This window comes from Lissotriton helveticus, chromosome 7 (genome assembly GCF_964261635.1).
Source record: "Lissotriton helveticus chromosome 7, aLisHel1.1, whole genome shotgun sequence".
In the NCBI taxonomy this organism is placed as follows: domain Eukaryota; kingdom Metazoa; phylum Chordata; class Amphibia; order Caudata; family Salamandridae; genus Lissotriton; species Lissotriton helveticus.
Window position 1 is genome coordinate 60,179,114 of NC_136068.1, and position 14,814 is coordinate 60,193,927.

At 42.9% G+C, this 14,814-nt stretch overlaps 1 pseudogene across 1 annotated transcript; it reads left to right on the plus strand.

The window, feature by feature from the left end:
• Positions 1-938: 938 nt before the first annotated feature.
• LOC144768036 (epidermal differentiation-specific protein pseudogene) lies at positions 939-13,115 on the plus strand (annotated as a pseudogene). The gene is made up of 2 exons (XR_013598426.1): positions 939-1,002; positions 11,742-13,115. The product of XR_013598426.1 is annotated as an epidermal differentiation-specific protein pseudogene (transcript).
• The last annotated feature ends 1,699 nt before the right edge of the window (positions 13,116-14,814 follow it).

Consider the following 14,814-nt stretch of genomic DNA (forward strand, 5'->3'; position numbering starts at 1 on the left):
TGCATAGCCCAGGTCCTTCTGTTCCTTTGGGCATTTGTCCACTAGTTCCTGGAGGTCCTGCTCATCCTCGTACATCTGTTTCTCATCCCTGCTGGGCTTCGTCATCATGGTCCTGGTTCTTCTTGCTCTGGTCCTCATGGCTCTGGTATCTAGCTCATCTGGTGTACCACCTCTTGGTCATCATCCTTTTGTTTTTTTCCCCAGTCCCCTCCACAATGATCTCTGAATCTGTCACTCTGATTTTTATTTTTGTCTTTCAGGTTTTTTTTGCTTAAGCAATAATGTCAAGAAATGAAGGCCCACTAGAGAGTGGGCCTGGCCCACTTAAAACACTGCTTAGCATATTAATAACAAACTACCATTTGCAAAATACATTAGGTGGGCACCTAAAATGTCATGTGTCTGAAGGGCCACTAAGGGCATGGAACCAATGAGGGTCTATGCCTGAAGCCCTCTCTGGTATGTGAATAGTGTAAATAACTGTGTTTTTTGAGCTGGTCTTTAAGTGAATAGACACATTCCTCCTAAATTTGCTTACCGGTCTCCTGCTTTCGCTTCCCCATTCCCGAGAAGGCCATTTCTGTGTCTTATCCAGCTTAACCCCTCCATGTGCCCCAAAGCCCTGTGTCAGATAGCAGCGATTGCCTTATGTCGTTTTCTCTTCTTCTGTGGCCCAGATATCAGCTGTGTTTCTCCACTACCTGTTTGCTGCTGCTTGTCGGCTGCTGTTATGTTGCCAGCTCTAAAATATTAAGCTACTGCAATCCCCATTAAAAGGAAGCCCAAAACTGAAACAACCCCTTCCATAAGAAGATGAAAATTAGCCCAGCCTCACAAATCTTCAAAAGGCAATTTGTGAATTCTAAATTTTTTTATTGTCATGAGTGAAAAAAGCATGTACCATACTTTACAGTTATACTCAACATTCTTTTCAGATATACAAATAGTACTAGAGTGTATCACACAATATCTGTGTACCATATCCTGAATCTCTTGAAACAGGTATGAATTTTCATTACTTATTTTGATATTATGTGAATATAAAAGATATTTTACAAAATTGATTTACTGCATTTTACTGTGAAAACAACATATTAATGTAGTTTTGTAAATTTGTATATATGCGCTTACATTTGAATGCTTCATAGTCTTACCACCACTCCTATTATAAGATAGACACGAACCTGGTTGTGCCTGGTTGGTGACATGATTCATCATTGGGCCCCACCAGGGGAGGCCGAATGCCTCCCCAGTATGCTACAACAGATTTACTGTGGAGCAGGTTTTTTGTGAAGTGGTAGGTCTAAGTTGTATCAAACATTTTTTTATTGGTTGATCAATTAGACATATTAAAAGCAATGTGTAGGAAGAAAACCAAACAGATTGTTTGGCTGCTTCCTTTTACTTATAGCTGGGTCAACATGTTTCTGCTGTGTATGGTGTATGGTGTAAAATTACCAGGCATCCGTCAGGACCATAAGTGAACTAAACCCCGGCGGTATGGGCGCGCTAAGGCCCACCCTAACCTGGGGACCTGTGTGTGAAAATTTGTGTAAAAAGTGCAAAGGAAGGAACCATTCCTTCCGAGGTAGCCTCAATCTTTGAGGAACCAAGAAAATTGCACCTGAAAGGAAAGCGACAAAGACACACAAAAAGGAGACATAACAAACAATTAGTTATTATTCTCTGCTCAAGAGCATGTCTACTGTCTGTCTATCTAGTGATTCATATTGTGCTCTGGTTGTTAAAAGACTACAGTTTCGTAGTTTAGCGATATTGTTGACACCAAAGCAATGTGAAAGGTAGTTATACTTGGTAAACTTATACTTGGTAAACTTAACCAAGGAGTCATAATCCACTGGGAAGGGTCCTTTAATTTTAAAACTGCAACTGTGAATTGTAAGGTGCCTGCGGTCATGTTCCCAAACTGCACAAGTCCTCCGTGGGATCACTACGCACTCACCTTGGATGTTTCCTTGGGGTCACGACGATTCTTCATCCTCTTGACACTGTCTTGACTCGAGTTGTGGTTCTCTGGAGCCCACTGTGTATTAGTGCTACTTACGATTGTTTATTGTGTGCTTTGTGTTTATCTGCATGTAGCAGATACTGTGAACTATTTAGAGTGTGTCAGAATAATAAATACATATTTTTATAACTACTATGTGGTTCTCCTTTCATTTAACTAATACAACAAGATTGCATTCTAGTAAAACAAGCTGCTTAACATTCCTTCAAGACTAAGCCCGAAGGCTGCTTTCCACGGCTGCCACTTGATTAGCTTTCCAATGTTACCTTTGAGCTCTTAATTCACATCAAGGGTTGTTTGGACTGGTACAGCGTGCCCATTTTCATCAGTGGACAGCAGATACCAGGCCAACTTTTCACATTGGTCTGCAGAGGTTGGGATTCAAGCCTGCATTGTTTTACCAGATAAATCTTGGTATTGATTAACTGAAAACCACTAAGCTCTAGGTACATATAATATTAGCTTAGAATAAGTAAGCTCTACTAAACTTAGGGTTGGCTAAGTCAAGGATTTAGCACACCGTCTGTCCAACCTTAGAGAGTTTAGTTCCCACTAGGTTAAGTAGATGCAACACCTCACCACACTTAGTATGCCTTCTAAAGGAGATGCCAGTGGCTCTCTGCCCTCTAGATACAGTGAGCTTTCCTTCCAAGAATTGAAAGCCTGCGTGCCTCTAGAGAGCTGAAGACAGGGAGAAGTGCCAACACTCAATATTTAATGGAGAGGTTACTTCTCAATGACCTTAGGAAGACCCCTTGGTCAGATGAACAAGAGAGAGTGGGTGTGACATGGATAGAGGAAAGGTCACAAGGTGACACATTTTATGACCTAGACTCAAACCCAGGCTAGGAGGACCAAGATGGGTCCCACCTGGATAACTCAGATCTTCAGGGATGTGATGGAGAAGGCCAACAAGACCCCCTCTTCACCCATCCTGGAAGAGTGTAGAGTTTACCAAGGAGATCAAGATCTCCCTCTGCGGAGTCTAATCACTCAGGACAGTCTATAGGGATTTCTGTATCTAGCAAGAGGGACCACTCTTATGACAGGGAGTACCAATTTCTGGAACTTGAAAAAGCTCAGCTTAGGCAACAGCTATTGGCTGTGAACAAAGAGTCCCTAGAAGTCCAGTGACCTAGAAAAAAGATGGGACTATATCCCATGGTAGCAGCAACAGTGTCCCTAGAGTTAAAGAACATTTATTTGACAATAGGAACCTGAGCAAAATTGGCTCTCCCTACCACATTGGAGATGACATCCATAAATGCATAACTGCTTTAGAGAGGGCCAGTTAAGTTCTAAGAGACTCTCAAGAGCAGTGGTCAGCTATCCTGTGACTCTTCTTTACTGACAAAGGTAGAGATAAGCTCCTCACTGTTAGAGAAGAGGATACTGATAACAATTCAATCTCAAAGAGTACTCTCATTGATGGGTTTGGCTTAACCACTAAACAGTACAGGATTACGTTTAGAGACACACAGAAGACGCAGAATCAGGATTGGGTAGACTTTGTGGATAGTGCTATTAAGGCTCTGGAAGGCTGGTTTCTTGGCAGCAAAGTGAATGAATTGAAAAGATTGTACAATTTGATTATGAGGGAGCAGATCCTTAATAATTGCCAAAATCAGTTGTTGAATCAGTACTTGGTTGACTCTGACCTCACGTCCCCCCTAGAATTGGGTAAGAAGGCAGATAAGTGGGTCAGAACCAGAAAAACCAGCACAATGACGGTGACCAAAATAAGCAAGATGCTAAAACGCCAGATAAGGGTGGGGACAAGCATAAAAATCAAAAGTCTTCCTCAGGACCTAAATAACCTGCATCTGGGGGGGAGTCACAATCCAACAAAGTTAAAGCAAAAAAAGAAATCTTGGTGTTATCTCTGTAAACAGAAGACACGTTGAACTGGAGATGCTGTTTGTCCAAAAGGCAAGGAAAATCCTCCTACCACCACTGCCCCTCCTAAGGGAACTGCGCCCCCTAGCACAAGTACTGGTGGTGGTACAGGGAAAAGGGATTAGTAGGGTTAACCTTGGGCTCTGTGATGGGTTCTGGCCTAGTCAGAACTCCAGCTCAGGCTATACTAGTATGTAATGGTGGTAGGGATCTTGCCACCTTATTTGTCAGTCCCAGTAACCTGGGCAAATACAGACAATAGCCAATGATCAATGGTAAGGAAGCCATGGCATACAGAGACATAGGTGCAAGTATCGCCATTGTGATAGAGAATCTTGTGAGCCCTGACCAAATCATACTTGGAGAAATATGTACCAAGTGAACAATGCTAACAATGTCAGGACTGATCATCCCTTGGCAGTTTTTTAATTTCAGCTGGGAAGGGGTAACTGGCGCTAAGAAAGTTGTGGTGAGCTCAGACCTTCCAGTGGAGTGTTTGTTGGACAATGATTTGGAAACTTCAGCTTGAGTTGAAGTAGAATTAAGGACTCATGCAGCAATGCTGGGCATCACTGCAGATGTGTTTGCTGTGGCCAGATCACAGGCCAAGCTGGCTAACACAGAACAGACGTTGGATTCTGGAACAAGGGACCAAGGGCCTTCAAAGAGAAGGAGCAGGAGGGATAAGGCTGTGTCTTCACCCCAGACTCAGTGTGAGGATTAATCTCTTGAAGGAGATGATCTCAATCCCTGTGAAGGAACTGTGTCAGATGAACTGGAACCTGGTCAGGTTGAGTTTTTGGAGACAGAGGCCCTTCCAGGGTAGACTTGAGTTTTGAGCAGCAAAGCTGCCCCTCTCTTGAACCTCTCAGACAGCAAGCTGCTGCTGAGGCTGCTGAGAGTGTCAGTGGATCTCACAAGATCTATTGGGATGAGGGACCCCTATACTCAGAGGGTAGAGACCCCAAGCCTGGTCCCAGCAGGAGGTTAATCATACCTCTGAAGTTAAGGGGCTTCCTACTCACCCTAGCACATGACATTCCCTTAGCAGGACACCTAGGCCAAAGTAAGATTTGGGACAGGCTTGTCCCTCACTTTCAGTGGCCTCACATGTCAGAAGACACAAATGAGTTTTATTTCTCTTGTACCACCTGTCTAGCCAGTGATAAGTCATTTGGTACCACAAAGGACCCCCTCATATCACTACCTGTGGTGGGGGTTCCCTTTGAGAGGATTGGGATTGATATCATTGGTCTAATGAACTCTACAACTGAATATGGACACAGTTATATTCTAGTGGTGGTGGATCATGCCACTAGGTATCCAAAGGCTATACCCCTTAGAACCACCACAGCTCCTGTGGTGGCCAAGGCCCCCCTGGGAACGTTTCTAGAGTGGGTTTACCCAAGGAGGTCTTAACTGACAGAGGTACCAACTTAATGTCAAGTTACATTACTGCAATGTGGACGGAGTGTGGAGTGAACTACAAGTTCGCGACACCCTATCACCCATCTTGCAATGGGTTGGGTGAAAGGTTGAACAAAACCCTCAAGGGCATGATCATGGGCCTCCCAGAAAAACTTAGGTGAAACTGAGATGTCCTTTTGCCTTGCCTTCTCTTTGCCTACAGAGAGGTCTCACAAAAGAGGGTTGGCTACATCCCGTTTTAACTTTTGTTTGGGCATCCAGTTAGTGGTCCCTTGTGTTTGGTGAAGGAAGGATGGGAGTTACCTCTCAAGCCTCCCAATCAAGACTTAGTGCACTATGTACTTCTTCTCCACTCGAGGATAGCGGAGGACATGAATAAGGCAAGTTAAAACCTTGAGGCAAGTAAAAAACTACAACAATCTTGGCATGACCAAAATGCTGTACTGACTGTTTACCAGCCAGGGCAGAAGTTTTGGGTGTTGGAGCCTGTGACCCCTGCAGCTCTTAAGGATAAGTGGAGTTGACCCCATGCCATATCTGAGCAAATGGGAGAGGTCACCTGCTTGGTGGACCTTGGTACTCCCAGGAGCCCCCACGGGGTGCTCCATGTGAATAGGCTTGAACCATACATTGATACGGCTGACATGAGCTTGCTCATGGCAACTGGTGAGGGACAGGAGGAATAGAGTAATCCACTCCCTGACCTCCTCTCACAGAACTCTAATGATGGGTCAGTTGATGGTGTAGTCTTGGCAGGCAGCCTCACTGACCAGCAAGAAGTTTGATTGTAGGAAGGTCCTCCATCAATACAGACACATGTTCTCTCTGACTGTTATTCAGAACTCCTGGTGTACCCATGAAGTGGACAGAGGTAAAAGTCTACCTGTTATAAATAAGATTTACAGGCAGCCTGGCCATGCTAGAGACTGCATCAGGAATGAGATTTAAAGATGTTAGAGTTGGGAGTAATTGAGCCCTCTGATAACCCTTGGGCTAGTCCACTGGTCTTGGTTCCAAAACCTCACTCCCAGAGTGGTAAGAGAGGAATGTGGTTTTGTGTGGACTACAGGGGGTTCAATGCAGTCACTAGGACTGAAGCTCACCCTATTCCTAGGGCAGATTAACTCATTGACACTTTGGCCTCAGCCAAGTTCTTAAGTACATTTGACTTCACTGCTGGCTATTGGCAAATCAGACTAGCTGAGGTTGCCAAGCCAAAAACAGGATTTCCAACCCCCAGTGGGCATTATCAATTTATTGTGATGCCCTTTGGTTTGAACAATGCTCCTGCCAGATTCCAAAGGCTAGTGAATAAAGTCCTTACAGGCCTGGAAGAATACAGTGCAGCATATCTTGATGGTATAGCTGTCTTTAGCTCCACTTGGGAGGATCACCTGGTCCATCTGAAGAATGTTTTGGAGGATCTGCAGAGAGCAGGCCTCACTATCAAGGCTACTAAGTGCCGGATAGGGCATAGCAAGGTTGTGTACCTGGGCCACCTTGTGGTGGTATTACCCGAGTCACATCCCAGTGCATTGTTATTTTGAACATAATTCTGTTTTGGACCAGCCATATGCAAACCAGTCTTAACCCAGCCCTAATGGGAACAGTCCGGCCGAAACTGCCATACCAGGTCCTTCCCTGTACTGGAATACAAGCACCCCAGGACCGGTTTCACTCTAGTTAGGATTCCTCCACGAAGTATAGCCTGATTCCAGTGACACATTGCACACAGGAGGACCCACGTCTGGGCATATCGTCCAATTTAGGGACACACATCAAAGTATACAAAAAAGTGATGGATGTAATGCTAGAATTATTCTAAGACACTGATAATTATTCTGCCATTCCAGTCCATTGTTAAGCTGTACACTGTGCTACCACAGTTCTGAGCGGCCATATGCAAATCAGTCAAACCCTCCTTACTCCAATGGGAACTGTCCAGCAGTAAGTCTGACCTGTCCAAAATCCCCACTGTTGCTGAGATTAGAGTGGAATTAGAAAATCTAGCCATTGCAAACTCCAACACTTTCCCTGTTTTGCTTACGTTGGTGTGAGTATACTAAATATTACACCTTCAAAGTCTGGCACTTTCCCCAATGATGCTTATTTTTGAGTGGGAATAGTAAGCGTGATGCCTGAAAAGTCTAATACTAATTCTACTGTTGCATATACTGGAGTTGGAATAGTAAATAAGACTCCTTCAAAGTCCAGCACTTTCTATCTTACGTTGGATAGTTTTTTAAAATGTTTTTTTATTCACCAATTTCACTGTTACATACAGTTGTGAACCTTAAGCAATAAATCAACATCAGCATCTCAGTATTCACTCGTCTGATAGTCCAATATTTTGTGTCAATTTAGAGTCATATCCTTTCCCTCGCCATGTTTTACATATGTTACATTCAGTTCCTGTGACCGTGGACATACCAGTGACCCCTTGAACGTCCATGATCCCAATTATCCCCCCTCTCTATCACGGCCGCCCTTTTGGGACCGTTAATTCTGCACCACCCATCCCTGTTTCAGTGTGTTGTGTGCCACCTGGGGAGTCTGTGTTTGTGACCCTGGTGCTGCATGTTCCTCTCAGTTTGCTGAAATGCTGCTAATAGTGACGCCCAGGCCTCCAGATCCTCTTGCAGTTTTTCATCCCACATACCACTCCCATATGTATCTTTTCTGTTAATACCCTTTCTACAGTGTCCCTGTATCATAATGTTAGTGAGGTAGTTCTATCACCCTAACCATGCCATAGCTGTACATCATTTGGTAAGGACCAGTGTGAGTTGTAATAATTTCCACTGCATCTTTTTCCCCCCGGGTTGCTTTATTATACCCAGGAAGCACTGCACTGAGGTGTCTCCTGCGTAATCCCTGTCAAGGTCTTCTATGTTATTACTGTTGCCATTCAGAAAGCTCACACTGTTGCACATAGCCAAGCCATATGCAAGAAGGAGACTTCATCCACCCCTCTCTTCAGGAAAGCTGCAATCTTGCCCTTGTTCATTTTACTTAGCTTAATGGGAGTCAGGCATGGTCGGTGAACATATTTAAAATGTGCCAACGTGACACTAACATTATTCTAGGCCTTTTTAACTAGCACACATGTCGTCTGCCACTTTCCGTCTTTCAAAGGGTCCACCAACTCAAACATACAAGCCTTTTGGCCTTGGGGCTAATGTTGACCATATCCTTTTTTAGTGCTTTGTGAAACATAGAGGCTAAGTGGCAGGCAGAGCCCACAGTCAGCACCATCTGCAATGTCTCCAACCGTTGGGGCATCTCCTGGAACCCTGCCCAAATTTCCTTGCACGGTGCTTGCAATTTTAGCAGAAACTGGCCACTCCCCAAAGAGAAAGCCTCACAGGCCTTCGCAAAAGTAAGGAATTGTTTCCCATGATACAACTTTCTCAGTGTTGCACAGCCTCCCACCCTCCAACATTCAGTTGACATGTCCCCACTAATATCTCAACACTGCAGCACTATCCAAATGTCCAAATCTTGTGTAAAGGGTGGTCTCTTCACCCTCTTCCAAATCTCAGCTGTTTGTCAGATTATATACGAAATGTTTCCAGCTACTCTGGAGATGCTCATAAGCAGCTCCGTTAGCGAAGTGTCTCCACACGTGGCCCTCAACAGTCACATCTCCCAGTTATCCCCTTCCACTGCCCATTGCACAGCAATTTGCAGCTTAGCCGCATAATGCCACATGTTGCCAGGCAGCCCCATGGCACCCTCCACTAAGTCAATTTTCCTACCCATACTAAAGATATCAATAGGCTATCCAATGCCTTGAAGATGTCCCATGTAAGCGTATGCAGTGAGTTCAGGATTATATAGAGGCATCTGGGTAGGAAGACCATTTTCACCACAGCAAGCCACCCTGCTAATGTAAGCAGCAGCGTGTTCCAAAACCAGATGTATGGTGTCAGGCCCCCCCAGCATCTTCTCAATGTTATAGTGGCACTGCCCCTCCAAGGTGTGTGCCAACATGATTCCCAGGTATCTAAAATTGTCTGACTCCCACCTCAATCCCTGCCTGGGCAGGCCATTCTCAGGTGCCATAGCTCTCCCAGAGGGAACACAACATCTTACACCTGTTGATCCAGAGACCAGCCAATTTAGTTAACAAGTGTTTAGGGGAAGGGCCCTCCATCACAGGGCTACAACCAGTCTGTCCACCAAGGGTGGACAGTCCACCTGCCGGGCTACCGCCCTGGCAACTCTCTCTGTATCGGTCCAGAATGGCCCCCGCAAAAGCCAGCACTCCAGGCCACTGCTCCATAAGGGGAACAAGCTCCCCACACCTTTACGACTGCTGCCTACATATGGTCACAGGCTGCAGTAGTGCTCAGCTACAGTCAGAGCATAGCTCTTGGAGGCCCCAGCGTGAACTCTAGGCTCAGACGCACCTCCTAATAGGCCTCATCACTGCCCAGTGTCTGTGTTGTCGCTGTAAGGATTTCATGCCTCTCAGCTGAGAACACTTTGTACAGCTGGGGCTCTGCACATCAGCCAACGATTATTCCAGGGCTCAAACAGGCAAAATTAGGATGGATATTTTCTTGGGGCAACAGAGCAGGGTTTCAACGTGTCTGATCGGATATCCTGTCAGGCCACGCTTTTCTTTAATTTGGAGAGTTAATACTTTTTTATTATATATTTTTATTTTTTTGTTTCTAAAAGATTTATGATTCGAACAAATAAATAATTTGTGAATTTTTCATTCATATTTTATTCTTATTAATTTTGCATTTATTATATTTTAAATTACATTTGATATGTGTTTCTGTTATATATGTTAAGTGTAATATATTATAGATAATGTTAAAGTGATGTTTCAATTGTTTATGTATTGTTGTTCTTTCTACATGGTTTTATATTTTTTACATTCATATTTACAAATATTTTTTCTTAATTACACTACTATTTGTAACTTTCATATTTATATGTTTCATTGATATGCACTTATTGAGATGCTCTTGATGTGTTTCCTGAGCAGAAAATCTATTGAGTTGGTTAGACCTGATGAAAATAGGAGCAGTCGTAAAATAGTACTGCCCCATTTTTCATTCAACCTTACGCATCTTAAGAGAAGTTTGTGGGTGAATGAGGTCTTCTCAGTTTAGAAAACATAATTAGACTTAGATTGAAAATTTGGTTAAGATACTCTGATCAGGTTATATCAATGCCCAGATATGAATTTACCTTGAAAAAATGAAAAGACAAGAGGCATTTGGCTAAACAGGAAGAAATCGGTTTTAATTAAATGCAGCAGTCGGGAGAGCATCAACAGAGTTGTCTCTGAAGACAATCTCGATGTACAGAAGTTTTGGCGAGTAATATATACAGTTCTTGAGCTACAATAAAATGATTACACATTCTTGTAAAGCATGTAGATCTGGGTCGGGTCATGAACCATAAATACAACCATCTTCTAAGGGGGATGCAGGTGACTTCGTGGAGAGCTAGTATGAGCTAGTGTGTATGTTTCCAGATGTCGGGCATGAGGAGAGTGTGATCAGTGTGTGTGGTGTGCATGCTGTATTCTGATTGGCTGAGTGTTCCTAACTACATGTGGCACATGATGTTGTGGTATTTTGCTAATGCACACCTTTGGCCAAACGTTTTTTATTGAGTCCAATCTCCTCGGACCTGTTAGAGTTGTATCTGGCTATCTGTGGAATGATCAGGGTTTTCTCCGTTTGCTCTTTTGTCTTTGGGCTAAGTGTAACCCCACCTGTGACCTATCAATTATTAGTCCTGGGTTTGGGTTGCAGGGCCTGTCTGACCATGTATCTCCGATTCAGGATTGATTGGGATGTTTTCTCGGCTAAATTTGACAGCAATGATACACGTTCATTATTACATGTACATATAACATGACAGTCATTGATGTCATATTTACCTACATTCTCGTTATTATATGTACATTTGTCATAGCGAACATTAACATTATTTTGACTGGTATTGACATTGCATGGCACGCATACATTGTGGTATACCTTGACATTGCATTTACTGGTGTTGTCGTTGTTATGCATGCATGTATCATGGCATGCATTGACATCACATTCACCAATATTAACAATATCCTTGATCTTGACTTTGGCCATAATGTACTCTGTATACCTCTTTGGTCTCCTATCACCTTTGTAAATTTGTTGTATAGGATCTAACTAAACACTAAAAATATACAGGAGCCAGCATCTTTGCTTTTGGGGCTTTGAAATATTGTAACATGAAGCCCTTATTCTGGACAGCCATTTTCCAAAACAGACAGTCGAATGCCTGGATCACGAAACCTTTCCTCTGAGAAGGGATTAACCAGTTTGCACACAACCTTGATGGTATTCCCTCACTGAATGACTTTTGTTTTTTCTTACAGAGAAACTTGTTGGAAACCCTATTGCCGAAGACCATGAACACAATCACTGTCTACGAACACCCCGACTTCAAGGGACTCCATAAGACCTTTACTAATGATGTTCCACGTCTGGCAGAGCACAGCTTTGAAGACTGCATCACATCTGTGAAAGTGGTGGGGCAGCCCTGGATAATGTACGAGCATCCCAACTATCAAGGATGGTGCATTGCCCTAGAGGAGGGAGAATATTCATGGGCTGAAATGAATGACAGGGCATCTTCTCTGAGGATGATCACTGATGATCTGAACGATCCCCAGATCACAGTCTATGAGCATCCCAATTTCTTGGGTTCAGTGATGGTTCTGAATCAAGAGGCCAATCTATATAATGGAAGCATGAATGATAAGATTTCTTCCCACAGAGTCCAGAGAGGAGCGTGGCTTCTGTATGCACATCCAAATAGATCTGGATGGTCGATTGTAGCTAGGGCTGGTGAAGCACTGGCGAGTTACTATGATGTTGGTTTGAATGACCAAGTCTCCCACGTGCGTCCTCTGCACCCTGGAAAGTCCTCAGTGACAGCCACGATTCTGTGGGACAAGCAGAAGACAGAGGGTGAAACAAAGATCCAGATTGATAAGTGGGAATACTCAAATGATTCAGAGAGTGAGCAGCAGTTCACTGTCACTTCTACCAAACAGTTGGATAAGTATGTCTCCCATAGTTTCGAATTCAGTAACGCAACATCAATTAAGGTTGGTGCCACATTGACCTTGAAGGGGCTGGCCTCTATTGATACAGAGCTGTCCAACACCTTTACAGTGAAGAAAGGTGAAACTGAGTCAGTTACCGTGAGGGAAAAGGCAGATTTGAGCATGCCGGTGAGGATCAAGCCATTCACAAAAGCAACCGTCAACTTCATGCGCAAGGAGGTCACAATCTCAGTACCAGTGGAGGTGAAAACTGTCCAGGGAACTAAGACTGTGACCGAAACTGGAACATACCGATGCAAGAATGGGGCAAATATCTACATGGATGCCCGCTCTCAATCAATTAGTAAATCTTAATGGGAGCCACATAGCCTTCTCAATAGTGCCCAGTAGCGGTCAGTGGTGGGAGTGCTAATACCACATACAGTTGAGACTCTTTCTTCAATATGTCCTCTAATAATATTGCATCTTAAGCTGGTACATAGAGAATGTTCACCATCTTCAAATGTGATCAAACAACAAAAATCACTGATTTGTAGTTAACCTCCCAATATAAAAATCATTAAAGTAGTAATTAGCAGTACTTTACGGCTGTATGCTTGTCTCTAGCTTGGAAAACAAGTTAATGAACAGTGTTTGCTTGGATTCTTTTTCCTTACTGTATTACAAATAAATCTCAATTATAAGCAGTTCCAGGATGCATGTGTCGTTTTTGAACTGGAAACTTTCATTGTCAACATAACAGCACTGATCCGTGTTAGCAAGGGTGGTTTGAGGAGCACAGGGCCAGAGGTACGACCCTTACATTTTGCGACTCACAAATTGTGTCGCTGTGCCACTCGCAAAATACAATTTACAACATTGTCTCAGACACTGTAAGCGATTCCTAATGCGGTCGCAAAACAATCGTACATTGAAGTGTGAGTCACTGTTAGAAACGGACGCCCTTGGCACGCCCCTTCCTAATAGCGAGTAGCAAACTCTAGTTTGGGACCGCAATAAATGGTCACACATCTGGCCCACGGTCGCTTGTGCACTCTCATTGCGTGAAGCTTCAAAGTCTTTGCATTACCCTGACCCTACTATCACAAGGGTCCATTGTAGTCAGATCAGAGAGAGACAAACAGCTCCCAAAACACACACTTACACAGACAATAAACAGAACATGCAGAATCACACAAATCAACACACATACACACCTATACACACACACATACACACTGAATCTGACACATGGAAACATACCCATAAAAACAAGTGGCAACAAAGCTGAGAAACACAAACACAGACATTTCAAAACATATATACAAAGACATGAATAATTATGGTGCATACTAACAAGCGTTCACAAAATACCACTATGCATACGTAAATGCACCCCTGCGCTTATTTACTCACACAAAAGAAATACAGACCCAATATACCTAAACATTTGCAACATTTTGAGTAGGTTTTGTTTCATGATTTGTAAAGGAATCTCTGAAATTCGAAATTAGGAGTCTGTTTTATTAGCTGGTTATTAGTGGCTTGAGTAACTAAAATCATTTGCTTACTCGAGACCAGCAGAAGATGGTTTAATCAAGGAAATGTAGACCTGATGTACCCATGTGTTTGTTCTGGCTTAAGACAGTTACATAGTGACCTTAAGGCTGACTGCCTTCCTGATTGATGTAACTTTTATGAATGGATTTTACTTAACCAGTGTTAAGATTTCTTTATACCAGAAAAAAACTTGACTATATCAGCTGCATAATATTTGAGCAAGCAAAAGGGTCTAATTTAATTAAGTGTTCCTAACCTTTAGAATTTGTGGGCCTGAATAATGCGTGGTTCTCCCCAGACTGTTTTAGGACAGTCTACAGGCATGAAAGAGAATTCTACACCTGTCTAGAGCCTGGGAATACCTTATGCACCTACAGGTGTTATAAGCTTAAAATTGTATTAATCCTGAAAATACATTTTTAAACTTTCTTAACCTGGGGGCAATCCTTTTTAGGTCGTACCCTATGTATTGAAGAAGGCAGGGAGCACCTAAGTAGATTGCATTTCTTCATTGTTTTTCACTTTCTATATAGTAGAAAAAAGCATATCTAAATGAGTTACCAGAGAAATGATCTAATAATGATATGTGTAGATTATGAATTTCTAAAATTGAAAAATGAACCACAGTGAGACCATAACATGTAGCTAATCGATCAGTAAGCTAATCATTTGTTTTTTATTGACATTAATTTATTTATTGATTTTACTTTAAGAAATATATATTTCACGATTACATTAAACTGCAACAAAGAAAAATAGATTAACAATGTAATGCATATTAACGTCGTAAAAAAGAGGCATCTGTTTCCAGTAAATTTCCACATACAAAAGGATATTCCCA